The 18756-nt window shown below is 43.4% G+C and overlaps 1 long non-coding RNA gene across 2 annotated transcripts in view; it reads left to right on the top strand.

Moving 5' to 3' along the window:
- The window catches only part of LOC146859565 (uncharacterized), a 424617-nt gene that overhangs the window by 82579 nt on the left and 323282 nt on the right, over positions 1–18756 (top strand). For both annotated transcript variants that reach the window (XR_014979035.1, XR_014979034.1), the window contains exons 2-3: positions 153–184; positions 13694–13762. This is a non-coding gene — a long non-coding RNA (uncharacterized LOC146859565). The remainder of the gene's footprint in view (positions 1–152; positions 185–13693; positions 13763–18756) is intronic.

Here is an 18756-nt window from a genome sequence, read left to right as displayed (position 1 = left end):
AGCCCATCTGGGCAGATTTGTTATTCGGATCATCTGCTACATGTGTGTCACAATACAGTGAAATGTTAAGATATAAGGGGAAGGTTGAGGTGTAGTACTTTTGTTTGCACATTTTTCCTAATCTACCTTTTGTTTCCTCTCTTTCCATCCAGGTTTGGCGGTGGGACTTCCTCTGCTCGGTGGGGTAAGTGCCAGACAAGATGTATGCCCTGAGCCTCTGAGGACAGCACCAGCCTGTCTGACTGCGTCTGTCTTTTTTTAATTCAATAACATTCCATGAGATGTTGATAACGACACGCTTCAACAGACTGAAAGTAACCAGATAAATGAAGAAATTAAAAAATAAATAGACATAAACACATGACTATTCTCTTAATCAAGATTTCAAACAATCGTCAAACCAATTAAATTATAAATGAAAAGACTGAACATGATATTCGCTCCTATTATCTATCATTAACAGTGACTGTAGGAACCCTCTGTGGTTATCAGAGATGGAGTTATGTTTCCTTGTACCTGAGTGGGAGCAGGCCCTGATCTTGAGGGAGCTGCAGCTGGTTTCTCCTCAGTAAAACACACTTCATTTCCATTTCATTTAAAGCTAAAAGGTCACCATGCGCCTTCAAGAAGGGATCCTGTTTACAGCAGCTTCCAGATGACTTTATTCTAGTCTTGACATCACATTGTCCTGGGTCATGATGGGAGGAGACACCACTGATCGCCCGCTATTGGCATGGAGATATTTCTCAAATCTTTGCTGCCACTTTCACTTGGGTCCAGATTGGAACCAGCTTGACACTACGAGCGTAGTAGACGGATCCATCTGCTGGAGGGAGTAGGGTTCAAATACATCTGTGAGAAAGGGATTTACCTACCTCTCTGCAAGAAGCTCTTATAGGGTCAAGGGTGATCTGTGCATGAAGGAGCAGCCATGCAGATGTGCTCACATGTGTACCTACAGATGTACTCACATGTGTACCTATAGATGTACTCACCTGTGTACGTACAGATGTACTCACATGTGTACCTACAGATGAACTCACCTGTGTTTCAGATGTACTCACCTGTGTACATACAGATGTACTCACGTGTGTACCTACAGATGTACTCACATGTGTACCTACAGATGTACTCACATGTGTACCTACAGATGTACTCACGTGTGTACCTACAGATATACTCACATGTGTACATACAGATGTACTCACATGTGTACCTACAGATGTACTCACCTGTGTACCTACAGATGTACTCACCTGTGTACATACAGATGTACTCACCTGTGTACCTACAGATCTACTCACATGTGTACCTACAGATGTACTCACGTGTACCTACAGATGTACTCACCTGTGTACATACAGATGTACTCACATGTGTACCTACAGATGTACTCACATGTGTACCTACAGATGTACTCACATGTGTACCTACAGATGTACTCACCTGTGTACATGCAGATGTACTCACATGTGTACCTACAAATGAACTCACCTGTGTTTCAGATGTACTCACCTGTGTACATACAGATGTACTCACATGTGTACCTACAGATGTACTCACGTGTGTACCTACAGATGTACTCATGTGTGTACCTACAGATATACTCACATATGTACCTACAGATGTACTCACATGTGTACCTACAGATGTACTCACATGTGTACCTACAGATGTACTCACATGTGTACCTACAGATGTACTCACATGTGTACCTACAGATGTACTCACCTGTGTACATGCAGATGTACTCACATGTGTACCTACAGATGAACTCACCTGTGTTTCAGATGTACTCACCTGTGTACATACAGATGTACTCACATGTGTACCTACAGATGTACTCACGTGTGTACCTACAGATGTACTCACGTGTGTACCTACAGATGTACTCACGTGTGTACCTACAGATATACTCACATGTGTACCTACAGATGTACTCACATGTGTACCTACAGATGTACTCACATGTGTACCTACAGATGTACTCACCTGTGTACCTACAGATGTACTCACGTGTGTACCTACAGATGTACTCACGTGTGTACCTACAGATGTGCTCACGTGTGTACCTACAGATGTACTTACATGTGTAGCTACAGATGTACTCACCTGTGTACCTACAGATGTACTCACCTGTGTACCTACAGATGTACTCACGTGTACCTACAGATGTACTCACCTGTGTACATACAGATGTACTCACATGTGTACCTACAGATGTACTCACATATGTACCTACAGTTGTACTCACCTGTGTACATGCAGATGTACTCACATGTGTACCTACAGATGTACTCACATGTGTACCTACAGATGTACTCACCTGTGTACATACAGATGTACTCACATAGGTACCTACAGATGTACTCATATGTGTACCTACAGATGTACTCACCTGTGTACATACAGATGTACTCACCAGTGTACATACAGATGTACTCACCTGTGTACATACAGATGTACTCACGTGTGTACCTACAGATGTACTCACATGTGTACCTACAGATGTACTCACCTGTGTACCTACAGATGTACTCACCTGTGTACATACAGATGAACTCACCTGTGTACATACAGATGTACTCACATCTGTACCTACAGATGTACTCACATGTGTACATACAGATGTACTCACCTGTGTACATACAGATGTACTCACCTGTGTACATACAGATGTACTCACCTGTGTACCTACAGATGTACTCACCTGTGTACATACAAATGTACTCACCTGTGTACCTACAGATGTACTCACCTGTGTACATACGTATTTACCTACCCTCTTACCTACTGTTCTACTACCTTTTTTGTGTTTTATGGCCACGAAGTAGTGCATCCTCCCCTCTGGCCCTTCCTGTCATTGGACAGGGACCCCTGACGCTCATCCTTTCTGTAACAACAGCAGAACTGAAGACCCCACTCTACATTCAGACATGTGATATATGTCATCCTGGAGAGGATACGCCTCCCATGGATCTGTTCAGTCTGCCCCTCGCCAACTAAGGCATGTCCTATGGCTTTCAGACATATCCTCTGCAGATGGAGCATAAAGAGAGAAGCCTGTCAGGATTCGGGGTGATTTGGTGATAAAGCAAAGAAATAACGAGGTTTAAATGTTATAAGACTGAGCTAGTTATATACTTAGGTTAATTGTAAAGCACACAGTTACTCATATTTTAGAGTCCTGCCCCCCTCCCCATGGATTTTGGCCCCAGGGAATGGTATCCCCGGGACCCAAGAAGGCTTAGAAAGGGGGGCCACCGGCTTCCCTCCCATGTTCTATTGTATTTGACCCCGGGGATGTGGTCCCTTGGACCTATTAAGGCTCAGGGAGAGGCGCTGCACATCCACTTCCCCTGTTTATTTGTATTTGGCCCTGAGGATGGGGTCACCAGGGCCAATTTATGGTCAAGGAAGGGGTGGCATGCTCAGGTTCCCCTTAATATATTTGTTTTGGGCTCAGGGGATGGGGTCCCCAGAGCTCGAAGGCTGCACCCACCCTGTGCACGCCAAAGGGTCTCCATGGGGTGGGGTTGGGAGCTGGCTGGGCGTCTGGCCACAGGACCTAGTGACAGGCCAGGATGGCTGCTTGCGGGGAGTTTGAAGCAGGGCCTGGCTTCAGCAAATGCAGTGCGCAGTATGAGGTTGGCAGCTTGCGGGGCAGTTGGCTACCTCCAAATGGGCTGGCCACAGGGCCTGGTCGCAGTGTGCAGTTGGCGGCCTGTGGGGAGTTTGCAAAATTGGCCAGGCCCTGTGGACAACCCATCGCCTCGCACGGCCAAAGGCCATACGCGGGGGGGTTGACTTTAGGTATAGTAATAAAATATTACTTTATGTTAAAAAAACTAGAAATTCTCTGAAAAAACTAAAGAATTAAGTAACGTTATAGTTAGGTGTGAATATAAGATCTGTTTCATTTTCAAAAAACTTAGAAATTCACTGAAAAATAAAGAGGTTAAAGCAACATTACAGTTAGGTGAATGTCAGTGACAACATCAACATTCTGAGCAAAATAAAATTGAAATTGACGAGTCATAATTGACAGAGCTAAATATTACTTGCGCCCACGCCGTGCACTGCTTATGACCTCACATAACATAACGTGCATTTGTAAAGCACACTTTCACCCGTAGGTATCTTGGCACTGAATAACAGATGTTTATTATTACCCAACTCAATGGTACTCATTTTATCTACCTCAGAAAGATGAAAGGCTGAGGGGTTCCACTGTGATTTGAACCTGTGACCATGAGATCAAACAAAGGCCCCAGAAGGTGACATATTAGTCCACTGAGCCACCAGACCAGACTCATGGCATGTTCTATGACAACATTTATGACATCACTGATGACATCTCAAATGACATCATTGCTGACAAATGTCATCATCCAAGCTTCTTTTGTACACATTACTCTATAAACATGTATGGCATTCAAGGCCTGAAAATAAGAGCAAAATTGTTTGGAATAATGTGAAGCATCATAAATGCCCTCACAGATACTACTCTTTTGACACTATACCATACACTTCACGGGTAGTGTAGTTCACATTACAAATCATCCGCAGATGTATGGGAAACCCTCATTGCACCCTCATTGCACAGTGTTCAATATGTATACAACTGTGCAGAGAAAGCCAGGTTCCTCAAGATACTCAATGTCTGTTTCAAAATCAATGCCCTGGCAGCTTTTGTATGTATCAAACCCCTCGCAGTCAATCAAACAATCAATTATCAGGTCTTGTAGAGCACAGCTTATCACCTCGGGAGGTCTCCAGGTGCTGAAACGTTGTCCGAGCCTCGGTCAGAGAATGATGGTGGTTGAAAGGCCAGGTCTTGAGCTGCTTCTTGGAGTCCTTCAGAGATGAGGAGGGGAGCAGGTGGAGGTGGAGGTCATTCCAGGACTTGGCAGCGAGGTAGGAGAAGGAATGGCCTCCACAGTGGCTATGACGGATGCGGGGTATATGGGCCATCATCATCATCTATGGATCATCATCATCTATGGATCATCATTGTCTATGGATCATCATTGTCTATGGATCATCATTGTCTATGGATCATCATCATCTTTGGATCATCATTATCTATGGATCATCATTGTCTATGGATCATCATTATCTATGGATCATCATTGTCTATGGATCATCATTATCTATTGATCATCATTGTTTATGGATCTTTATTGTCTATGGATCATCATTGTCTACGGTAAAGATGACAGATACATTGCTGTTGCTAAAAGTAAAACAATCACGTCTGCCTTATTGTTCTCGATTCCAGGTCGAATTCTGTAAAGAACCGCATCCATGTCAGATTTCTGGTTGTTAGATGTCTTGCTGCCGTCATGAATTGGAGGTTACAGTGGTTTGTAAATACAGTGACTATATGCTTGGCTCCCATTAGAAAATGTCTCCAATCCAGGAAAGCGTCTCTGATGGGCAGCAGCTCTTTCTCGGCAATTGTATAGTTGCATTTGGCAGGGTTACGTTTCCTCGACCTGTAAGCCACCGGGTGTACTTGGCCTGTCGTTGGATGATGTTGCGATAATACCTCTCCTACTGCTGTTTCGGAGGCATCTGCTTCTACTATGTAGGGACGGTCTAGATCGGCATGCATCAAGACTGAGGCTGACACAAAGGCTTGTTTTAAAGCCTCAAAACTTTTCTGAGCCTCATCATTCCATTGGAAGAGGGTTTTCTTCTTCAACAATCGTGTGAGGGGTGCTGCTAGATTTGAGAAATGGCTAATAAATCTTTGGTAAAAACTTGCGAACCCCAAGAAACACTGGATGTCTCTCATGTTCTGTGGGGTAGGCCAATCCTTCACTGCTGATATCTTCAGTTCCGCCATCTCTTGTCCCCTAGGTGTCAACATAACTCCTAAGAATTCAACAGCAGTCACTCCAAACTCGCACTTGCTGATCTTGCCAAACAGATGGTTATCTCGCACGGTTTGCAATACGGAACGTACATGTTGGCAATGAATCTTTACATTTGATGAGTATATCAAGATATCGCCGATTTATACCACCACATATTGATTTAAGACGTCCCGCAAAACGTCATTGAGGAAGAATTGGAATGCTGCAGGAGCATTACATAAGCCGAATGGCATCACTAGGTATTCATATAAACCATAGCGAGTCTTGAATGCAGTCTTCCATTTGTCCCCTCCCCGCATACGGACTAAATGGTATGCTCCTTTCAGATCAAGCCTGGTATAAATCACGGCTTTCTTCACCTGCTACAAAAGAACTGGAATCAAGGGTAACGGATACTGATTCTTAACCATGATGGCATTCAATGAGCTATAATCAATGCAAGAACGCAACTCCCCATTAGCTTTGGGTATACAAAACAGAGGGGAAGCTGCTGGGGATTTGCAGATGTGAATAAAACCCAACACAAGATATTTAGCCAAATAGAGACGAAGATGTGCATTTTCTGGCTCCATTAATGCATATACTCTTCCACACGGGATGATCGCACCAGGTACTATGTCTAGCTAGCAGTCATACTGCCTGTGAGGCAGAAGAGATTCTGCCTTTGTTTCGTTAAACACATCTGCGTAAGCCACATAGGCTTCAGGTAACGTCACCCTCTTTTCCGCAGCTGTGGCGATATGGTGACAGAGAGAAAATGCTTTAGCAGGGACCTCAAGTAGCTTAAAACAATGTGTTTGGCAAAACTCAGAAGCAAAGACAAGGGATTTCTTCACCCAATCAACATGCGGGTTATGCAACCTCAACCAAGGTAACCCTAGAATCACCCCATACTGTGGGGCATGGATTATGATGAAAGCCAACCTTTCCCAATGTTCGGATCCATACAAAACTTCGAGATCACTTGTGGTAAAACAAATAGGCCCTGAATCCAGACGTCTTCCATCCACAGCAAAATCGGCTTCAGGTGTTTCTTTTTCCTGTAAGGTGACTCCCAGTGTTTGGGCTTGATCCTAGTCCATAAAACAACCTGTCGCACCAGAATAGAGCATGGCCTGTACCTTATATCATTCTTCATGGATCAAGATGTTTACCTCCCCCAAAAATATTTCCTTTCTACTAGTTGTTGCTCCTTCCAATGAGAGGATGAAGATCTGGCTTGAAGTGGTCCCTTCTTCTTTCTTCAAGCGTGTTTGTTCGGCCATGATCACTGATACCTTTTTATAATCGAGACGAGGATTCCTTGGCTTCAAGGTACATTCCTTAACGAAATGTCCCTTCTTCCCACAATACAAACACAGGCCTTTTTTTCTTCGAAAATCCCTTTCCTCAGGGGTTAATGAGGAACGCACGGTTTCTATTTCCATTAGCTCATGTCTCTGGAGGTTACTATTTTCAGAGGACTGGGAACGATCAAATCAGGAACCGGGTCTTTCCTTCTTCTTGCTTTCTCCCTTTCTTTTACTGAGGCGATGATCCAGCCGTTACACTCGGCTTATTAAATCCTCACAAGAAGTGGGATGAGGATCGATTTGTGCCAGTACATCTTTCATCTCCTCTTTCAAACCTTGATGGAAAATAGCAGCTTGTTTAGCCTCTGGCCATTCAGTTTCGGTAACCAGCCTACGGAAATCATTCAGATAAGATATCAGGTCACGGTTTCCTTGTCTCAACTCATGTAGGTCTCGTCCGGCTGAGAACATGGAAGATCTTCGATTGAAAGTTTTCTTGAATTCTCTGATGAAGGAATCCCAATCCTATTGCAAAGGGTCGTCCCTTTTCACTAGTGGGACAGCCCATTGGGCCGCATCACCTGCCAGATATGAGATCAAGAACGCTACTCTGGCATGATTGGTGTTGAATGCCTTAACCTTACATGAGAAGTGCAACAATTCTTGTGTGAGGAATACCTGTACCATACTACTCTCCCCATGAAATCTTTCTGGGATAGGGGTAGGCATCTCCACCACAACAGGAGAGGACTGGTGAGTTTGAGCCAGCCCTATATCAAACAGGTTTTTCTGTAGTCTCTCCACTCAGGCCTGTAATGCTGCGGTTTCTGCCTGAGAGAAAGTTAGCTCTGTCGACTGGGAGGATTATAATTCTTGGACCACTTATTCTGTCCTGGCCTTGTATCCTCAGGATCGTAAGTTGCTATGTATGGTCCACCTCCTGGTAGCCCCAAGGTCTGGGTTGAATATACAGACTTAATGGAGTGATCAAGTGGGGGAAGGAAAGGAAGGGAACAGCTGGGAAGGAGACCTGTAATGAGAAAACAACAATAATAGCGCAGGTCGTACATGATACTCCTTGACTATCAAGCCTTCAAGTTATCTAAATATTAGATATACCTGAAACTCAAAAGGGGCTGCCTTATTCCAATTCAGGAGATAGTGTTGCATGTAATCCTCTAATGGGAGGAATAGATAGTTCAACATAAGTTCAAAGGAATAATAATGCATCGTAATGACAGCACCATAACCATGAGGTGACCCTATGAAACACACCTACCCAAGGCGTACATGTGAAAGGATTAACAGGTGCAGAGGGCTTGTACTCCTCAAACTCTCGAACGACCCCTGCTGTGAGAAACAGCAACACAAACAAGTCCAGTAAACAACAATGGTCAATAGGGAATGTCCCGGTTGTTTTATGCATACGACATAAAAGTTAAAGGGCAACCTCTCAAAAGTACAATACCCATAAATTCCTGGGTACCACTTCAAAGAATCAAAATCACCAATTGCAATTCATTGGATAAGTTATAACTACAGTAATTGATTGAAACCTAAAGTCACCGGAATGAAGGTTTCCTTAGGCTGGTCTTGCCTCCCGGCGAAACACTACTTAGTTCCAGTAGAAGGAGCCAAGAGCCTATGACTCTCCACTTAGTACCAAAAAGATAGAGTTCCCCAATCGCTGTTTAGGGATAAAGACAAGTGGACGTTAGTTTCAACAATATAAACAAATGTAACTTGCCTCTTCAGATTCCGCCTGTTCTCCCCGCATGAGTCGAAGCCTCGACTCGCCAACACTGGAGAACAGCTGGTATTCCTCAAAAGCTCTAGTGGTAATAACACCCACAACTTGGATTGTTAGCAGTGCAGAGAGAGAACAAGCACAAACGCCCTGCAACCACTCCGCTTATTTTCCCTGCAAGAGTCAAAGCCTCCACTTGCCAACACGGGAGAACAGCAGGGAATCTCAAAGTGCGCTACGAGCACTTGCGCACACAGCGTAGTCCGCAGTCCCAGCCAAAAGAGACAAATAGAAAAGGGGAAACTTGGTGCGCACCGCGCCCTTACCGGACCTCACACCGACATCTCTGGAACTTCAATCCAAATAAGCGTTCCAGACTCCTGCACCTGAAGCTCTTTTGATCTTGAGCTTCCACTGACAGGGCCACATCAGTAACATCGGTATTCCCATGGAATCACAGGATGTGTAGTTTTTCTGTGATTACGGGAATCATCACAGGACGTGAGCTTCTGTCAGTATTCTACCGCAACCGGGCTCCCCGCTGATGTGCTGTGACACACAGACCCACTCAGAAAGTCATGCACCCACTCACTCACCCACTTGAACACTCATGTATTCACTCACAAATCCAGTCAGACAGTTATATATTTTACTTTCAAATGCACAAAGGCACTCATGCACCTACTCACAGATCGACTGAGAGACTCATGCATCCAATCACAGATCCACTGATGCACCCAGTCATAGATGCACTGAGACAGTAATGCAGTTCATTATAGAACCATTGATATACTGATTCACGGTCTTACAGATCCACTGAAATACTTATAGAGTAAATGTCCTTTGGGAAGCTGAGGGTACTTAGGGGCTGAGTAGCCTTCCTCTAATCTCTATTAAGTGTGACACAGCAGGATTCGTGACAGCTGGTTGGAGGTGCCGAACCCTTTCTCCTGCACCCTGCAAATGCAACTGCTAGTTAAAAAACCATAGAAATTCACTGAAACAGACAAAGGATACTGGCACGTTATAGTTAGGAAATAGAATAAAAAAATCCTTAGAAATTCACTGAAAAAAACAAAGGTTACAGGGATGTTATAATTAGGCTGATATTTCACATATCCAGAGAAATTCAGCAATTATTGTTAGCTGAGCTAACTATAACTCACGCCCCCGCAATGCACTGCTTTGACATGTCACTCATGACATGGTCAGTGATATCACTGATGACATCTCAAATGACATCACTGATGACATCATCCACAGAATCTCTGACACACCCACTCACACCCCCATATAACCCTTCATACACCCACTCCAACTTCCACACTACCATTCTCAAACCTATTCACACACCCATACAAGTACTTACACATCCACTCACTGATTCACAGATCAACACACACATCCACTCACTCACCCATACAGGCACTCATGCCACTCACTCACTAATACAACCACTGACATATCCACTCATATACCCATACAGCCACTCACACACTGAGTCAGTCATCCATGGAGTTACTCACATACCTACTCACTCACCCATACAGTCAATCACAAAGCCACTTACTTACCCATATAGTTACACACCCTTAATCACTTACTCATACAGATACTAACATGTGCTCACTCACCGAGACAGTCACTAACACAAGCACACACTCACCCATATAGCCACTCCCACTTTCACTCACTCATACAGTCACTCACATACCCCATCACTCACCTATACTGCATTTCACATACTCAGTTACTCACCCATATTCCACTGACACATGCACTCACTCACTGACACAGCCATACAAACACTCACTCACCCATACAACCCTTCACACACACACTCACTAACCCATATACCACTGACTCACCCACTCACTCATCAATACAGGCAGTTACACACACCCTCACTCAGACACCCATAGAGGTATTCAGACAATGAATCACTCACCCATACATAATCTTATGTGCCCACTCACACACCCATACAACCACTTAGATACCAACTGACAGACAGATACGGACATTCACACAACCAGTCACTCACCCATACATTTACTGATATACCTAATCACCCACTTATGCAGTTAGTCTCGCACCCACTGATTCATCCAATCAAACACTCACACACACACTCACTGATTCACCAATACACATTGGTAAATATATATTTGACACTAATAAACTTTTTAAAAACACTCACACTCACTGGCTGATGTCATCAGTGATGTCATCAGTGATGTCACTGACCATGTCATGAGTGATGTAATATGGGAGGTCATAAGCAGTGCACTGTGGGGGTGTGAGTTATAGTTAGCTCAGCTAACTGTACCAGCTGAATGTTTCTGGCAGAGTTAGGCTGGCGAGTGAAATGTCAGCCTAACTATAACATCCCTGTAACCTTCGTTTTTTCAGTGAATATATATTCAAACTGCATAACTCCTCAAGTTGATCCTAGGTGCCTCTCTGAAGTCAAATGCTAAATCTTCAAAATTCCTGCCGAGAACTGCAGTTCCTCAAGGCCCTGTTAGGTCAAATGCAAAAGCAGTTATTATATTAATTTGTTAAGTTGGAGTTCCATCAAGCCGTAGTCGTTACTAGTTGTCCATCAAAAGTCAATTACAAAAGCATTGACAGTTTTTTCATCAAGGCAGAGTTCCCCTAGTCGTCACCAATTGTCATTAAAAGCTGAATGCAGGCACAGCACCACGAATCTTTACTGGCTGTCTTTTTCCAGTCCAATGCAAAAGCCTTACAATTCTTACATGAAGCAACAGCTCCACATTTACTAGGCGTCCTTATCAAGTAAGATGCAAAAGCATTGACGTTCGTATTTGAAGCTGCAGTTCCCCTCGTCATTACTACATTTCTCACATCAGCAGCACCTGCTTTCCATTTCTATCAAAAAGCTGCAATAACTCACATTGTTATTAAATATCCCTATTGAGTAATATATGTAACAGCTTCAAATACCCTGGACAAAGGTGAGGGGATGTAAATAAAATGTACATATCTTCTTTTGCTTCTCTAAGTAGGATTAAGTAAATATGCCGGTGTCTGTTGATGAATCAATACTGCAACTTTCGATAAATGTCTTGATAACTATGGAACACTTGTAAAGACAACCTAGTATATAGAGAAGATCGTAGCCAGTGGTTAAGTCAAGTGTCTTCTACCGTATGGTTGGGAACTGTTTTTTTCTGAGTGGCACTCTATTTCTGTCCACTCAAAGGCCTACTGTCTTATGCTATGAGCTGCGGTATCTATCTATCTATCTATCTATCTATCTATCTATCTATCTATCTATCTATCTATCTATCTATCTATCTATCTATCTATCTATCTATCTATCTATCTATCTATCTATCTATCTATCTATCTATCTATCTATCTATCTATCTATCTATCTATCTATCTATCTATCTGTCTGTCTGTCTGTCTGTCTGTCTGTCTGTCTGTCTGTCTGTCTGTCTGTCTGTCTGTCTGTCTGTCTGTCTGTCTGTCTGTCTGTCTGTCTATCTATCTATCTTACTATCTATCTACACAAACCTGTAATTCCTCAAGTTGTTACTAGATGTCTTTCTCAAGTCAAATGCTAAATCTTCCAAATTTCTGCCTCTAGCTTCAGTTCCTCAAGGCCCTGTCGAGTGAAATAGAAAAGCATTTATATTCTTTCTACATCGAGGCGCAGTTCTACTAGTCATCACTAGGTGTCTACAAAAGTTGAATGCATTGAAATTCTTAACTGAAGCTGCATTTCTTTTGCATGCTGAGAGTGTTGGTGCAACATTCCAATAGGGGTGATGTAGTCACTGGGGGGCCTCTCCTCTGGTGGGTGTGGTTTCAACCTAAAAATCTGCATATACACTTTAGCTACTCTAATGGTTGGTGCGCCTTTTCAGTAGGATAAATACATATACCAAATTTGATTTATGGTGAGGAATGAACATTGTAATTTACAATAAATGTCTTGAGAGTTATTAAAATAGTTGACCTAACCCTACCATACATAGGGGCTATCAGTCATTGGGAAGTACAAATGCCTAACAATTTCTGTTTTGGGGAAGTGTTTTGTAGGGGTATGTGCACATGTGAAAGGGCAAAATGTAGTCAGTCAAAATGAAGGAATCCAATGGTTGCAGTAGGCTGATCTCTTTAACTTGTGCTGGGGTGGGAGGGAGCATAATTAGAGTGACATGTCATCAGACCAATGGTGAAAGTGTATTTATTGGGAGTTCCTTTATAAGTATGTTTTTTGTTTGTTAATTTTTTTGAAAACAGGAAGCTGGCTGTATTTAGACTGGACCTAAAATGTTACATTGTCAGCATGTTACTCTAGCCTCTGATAAGTGACTCTTGGAAGCGCGAGTGATTCTGGATATAAGAGAAGCATCATCAAACCCGAACGTAACAGAGCCCTACAGCCCCTGCAGTGCAGCCCACCTCCCCAGCCCTTTAGAGTGCCCCCAATCAGGCCAATGCCAATCAATATCTGCTCTATATGAGGGACTCCTTATGACACTCTGCAGGGGTGGGCATCATTTTAGGTTACACCGCTGAATCATACTATCCTTCGCGAAGAAGTTGGGAGTCATCTCATACTATAGTCAGGCAGTAAAGCATCAATCGTGCAGAGCGGCAGCCACGCTGAAGAGTGAGATACCAAACAGGATGTTAAACCTAGTGTTACTACTTACACAGCAATTCACTTTAAAATACAGATTTCAGACTTAACTTATTTTCCTTTTTCTTTCTCTTTTATGTGGCACTCAAAGGGTGGTGCTCCTGTTGTGGTAAGTCCTATTTCCATTTGTCTAAGTTCTTGCTCTGCGACTATAGACCTGGTAAGCCATAAGCAAAAATACTGTTAAACAGTTGTACATGCTAATTTTACAAATGATAATAATAAATTCAAACATGGAGTTTTAAAAATGCCCATTTTAGTTCTTGATGTTTAGTGTCAGCATATTTGGACTCACAGTTCTATTCAGTCTGAATCACTGAGTGTGGAAGGTGTTGTTTTGTAGGAGCGCTTTCTCTATCTTAAGATGTTGTACTTATTTAGAAAGGTATTTCCTGATGTGCTTTATAGCTTGCATACTAGTCTCTCACTCCTTCTTTGACAAGGTGTGACCCTGCGCGGAAGGTCACGATGGAAGGTGGCACTGTTGACATGCTTCGGCCACTCACTCTTCATGGAATGATCATAACATATGCCCAGGTGCACCATCAACCTTCCACTTCTAGTAACCCAGGCCTGAAGTCTCTGAAAGGGGTCCTAGGACAGTTACAAAGCACTGAAGGCTTGATGCCTAACTGGACCCACACTAAATCCAAACCAAGAAATGAAAGAACAGAGTTCAGAATGTGTGCACGTGAGACCCCAAAGGCGCGATCCAGGACAGGTTCTCTGGTGTCTCCTTGGGGATCACCTTGTGTACCCAGGAGTTATGGGATCTGCTATCTCTTTAGGGATCACCACTGTGTGCCTAGGTGGTATGGGATCTGCTATCTCTTTAGGGATCACTGTTGGGTGCCTAGGAGGTATGGGGTCTGCTATCTCTTTAGGGATCACCGTTGCGTGCCTGGGAGTTATGGGATCTACCTTCTCAGAGATTACCGTTGTGTGCTCATGAGTTATGGGATCTGCTATCTCTTTAGGGATCACCGTTGGGTGCGTAGGAGTTATGGGATCTGCTATCTCTTTAGGGATCACCATTGGGTGTGTAGGAGTTATGGGATCTGCTATCTCTTTAGGGATCACCATTGGGTGCCTAGGAGTTATGGGATCTACCTTCTCCTCACGGATTAGCGTTGTGTGCTCAGGAGTTATGGGATCTGCTAACTCTTTAGGGATCACCGTTGGGTGCCTAGAAGTTATGGGATCTACCTTCTCCTCAGGGATTACTGTTGTGTGCTCAGGAGTTATGAGATCTACAATCTTCTTGGGGATCACCATTGTGTGCCTAGGAGGTATGGGATCTGCTGATCTAGTGAAGCCACTTCTTTCTATTTGCACACATCTCACCTTCTTCTTATGGGGTGTGCCCCCTTCCCTCCCCACCATGCCCACAGACATTTTGTCAACTTCTACTGGAGCGTTGTTTACTTATGCCCTGCAGTGCAGGTGGTAAAGTGTCTGCCGGCAATGAAGTGTCTGTCTGTTGGCAAAATAAACACAATACACAGTCTGCACACGCCTTCCTTCTAAATATTAGCCACCTTATCTCCATTGACTGTGTGGGGGTGATTCTGACAACGCTAAAAGTATCAACTTGGGAGAAGGGTAAATTATGGTATCTACCACCCTGCTTGACTCTTGGAATACTTGTTGGCAGTCAGTCCAAACTGAGCGACAGTTAACGACGGATTGAGCAGTGTCGGCTTCACTGATCTGTAGGGTAAGCCCATGAAACTAGGATTTCCTTGGATAAACATATGTCCAGTATAAACTTAAGATGGACTTTAAGCCCAGATATATTTAAAACCATTAGGCATTGAGTAATAGTCAATTCCTATATCACTAACTATCAGGTATTGTGTATTATTCCACTGCTTGTCCTGCAGCATTTTCGAGAGCTGAACAATGTACCTTTATGTCTAGTAGAGGCCGAATATTCCATATGTATAATTGATCTCAGGACAACAGAAGACTGATTCATTTCAAATGTGAATAATTGTAAATATTTAGAGAACCACATCTGAGGAATAGAATATGTTCCACTCAATGCAGAGAAAGAATGAAAATATCTTCAAATACTTTACTTGGGCCTGATCCACAAAGGTAAAAATACACTTTTGTGTACATTTACGATTGTTTGGCACCTCAGATAATCTTGTTGAAAAGTATGCGCCCCCCTAGTATTATAAATGTGGTAGGTTCCAACCATCTTTACATAAGGGTTGCTGTAGCCGGCTTGTTACCCTGGTGGTTGATTGACGCTGCTTTATGGGAAAAGGCGCTGGGGCTTGAGAGTGGAAAGAAAGAGTTTAGGAAAATTAGCGTTTTGATGACATACAACGGGGCATATCAGCAAGGGCCGGCGACAATCATCGCTCAGCGCTCTTAGCGTGAGGATAATTATTGCCGGCCAACTCCGAATTTTATCGCGGAGATAGCGTGCTATTAGCAAAGCTTATCGCAAAAGCGATAAAATTCAGAGCGCAAGCTGCCAAATGTGCAATTATCGCTGGAAATCCAGCGATAATCACAAACTTTTGGCGATAGTTTGCTGATAGGGCCTCACATACTTAGCCATGATACCCACCTTCCATAGGATATCATGGCTAAGTCAGTTTCAAAGCAGGCGTAAGGAAAGTAGTGATAACAGAGGTTAACGTTACTTTTCTTGTCGCTATGCTGCTTTGCGTGAGGCTTGTTAATAAGAGAAATGTCGCTTAGCGACATTTCTATCGTTATCCTGGGGAGGAACGCCCATCTTTGCATCTCATTAGAGATGCAAAGATGGGCGTTAAGGGAAATGGCAATAAGGCAAGGTTTCACGAGATAGCGTGACCTTGCTGATAAGGCGATAAAATTATCGCCGCTTTTCGACTGAAAATGGACGCAAAAGTGGCGATAATTTTTTAACACCTGCTTGCTGATATGCCCCAACATCTTTACATTTCTATAGGCATTCTATTTTATTAAATTAAGCTGAGGAGCACATGATTTACTGAGCGCGGGTCCCACATCTGGTATTTTTGGACCTTGAATCATGCCACTAAAACCCACCCTCTGACGGCTCTGTGCCACCCGGTGGCCCTCATTACCAATTCATAAATCTCCCAATCTAGAGGGGGTCATAGTTCATCTCGGGGGCTTCAGAGGATGTGCCGAAAAGATCATAGGGCGACAAACATCCAGCTAGTGAGCTAACGATAGGACTACAATGAATATTTATGTCAATAATGATGACAACAACAATGATAAGGATATGTCCTATACATAGCGCCTCAATCCTTGTTTCTGTCATTGCTATGTCCTATACATAGCGCCTCAATCCTTGTTTCTGTCATTGCCTCAATCCTTGTTTCTGTCATTGCTATGTCCGATACATAGCGCCTCAATCCTTGTTTCTGTCATTGCTTTATCCTATACATAGGGCCTAAATCCTTGTTTCTGTCATTGCTATGTCCTATACATAGCACCTCAATCCTTGTTTCTGTCATTTCTATGTCCTATACATAGCGCCTCAATCCTTGTTTCTGTCATTGCTATGTCCTATACCACGCGCCTCAATCCTTGTTTCTGTCATTGCTTTGTCCTATACATAGCGCCTCAATCCTTGTTTCTGTCATTGCTATGTCCTATACATAGCACCTCAATCCTTGTTTCTGTCATTGCTATGTCCTATACCACGCGCCTCAATCCTTGTTTCTGTCATTGCTTTGCCCTATACATAGCGCCTCAATCCTTGTTTCTGTCATTGCTATGTCCTATACATAGCGCCTCAATCCTTGTTTCTGTCATTGCTTTGTCCTATACATAGCGCCTCAATCCTTGTTTCTGTCATTGCTTTGTCCTATACATAGCGCCTCAATCCTTGTTTCTGTCATTGCAGTGTCCTATACATAGCGCCTCAATCCTTGTTTCTGTCATTGCTTTGTCCTATACATAGCGCCTCAATCCTTGTTTCTGTCATTGCTATGTCCTATACATAGCGCCTCAATCCTTGTTTCTGTCATTGCTATGTCCTATACATAGCGCCTCAATCCTTGATTCTGTCATTGCTATGTCCTATACCACGCGCCTCAATCCTTGTTTCTGTCATTGCTTTGTCCTATACATAGCGCCTCAATCCTTGTTTCTGTCATTGCTTTGTCCTATACATAGCGCCTCAATCCTTGTTTCTGTCATTGCTATGTCCTATACCACGCGCCTCAATCCTTGTTTCTGTCATTGCTTTGTCCTATACATAGCGCCTCAATCCTTGTTTCTGTCATTGCTATGTCCCATACATAGCGCCTCAATCCTTGTTTCTGTCATTGCTATGTCCTATACATAGCGCCTCAATCCTTGTTTCTGTCATTGCTATGTCCTATTCCACGCGCCTCAATCCTTGTTTCTGTCATTGCTTTGTTCTATACATAGCGCCTCAATCCTTGTTTCTGTCATTGCTATGTCCTATTCCACGCGCCTCAATCCTTGTTTCTGTCATTGCTTTGTTCTATACATAGCGCCTCAATCCTTGTTTCTGTCATTGCTATGTCCTATACATAGCGCCTCAATCCTTGTTTCTGTCATTGCTGGCTGGGTGAATTTTAGATAATATTGTTGCCTGTGTTATGTTCTCACTCCTTATAATTGTCTTTCCCACTCACCCACTAATACCTTGTCAAAGATTATCGAGTTATATTGTTTTAGTCACATCCGCAGCACAAGTAGTCAAAAGACAATCTCCAGTCATGGTGCCCTTTATACATCAGCTTCCCAGAAGTTACCACTACCTTCCCTTCTGGAGTGTATGGCAGCTCACTGCATGGATCACATCCAGTTCTTTTGTTTCGTACGAGGTAGCCATCATCTGCACATTGCATCCTCGCGCCACTCTTCGTCCTTGTTTACGGGCTAAGGTACAAACCTGAGCCAAATGTCCTAGACAGGGCTGTGGGTGGGACCAGTGAGTGCATGATCAGACATGCTCCATCACACCTTCACAAGACCCAAGAAGTGCTGGACATCAGACCTGTTTTGGTGTCACTGGATGTAGCTGTACTAAGGGGTGACCATGGGAACCCTTTGGTGTGGCAGTGAAACTGAGATGAAGTTATCTGTGTTACAAATGGACATTGCAGTCCTGCAATCACAAGTTACCAACTTCAAGAGAGAGTGACA

Source organism: Triturus cristatus, chromosome 3_1 (assembly GCF_964204655.1).
Source record: "Triturus cristatus chromosome 3_1, aTriCri1.1, whole genome shotgun sequence".
Classification (NCBI taxonomy): Eukaryota; Metazoa; Chordata; class Amphibia; order Caudata; family Salamandridae; genus Triturus; species Triturus cristatus.
Note: the sequence above shows the minus strand (reverse complement) of the source record. Positions and strands in the feature narration are given on the sequence as shown.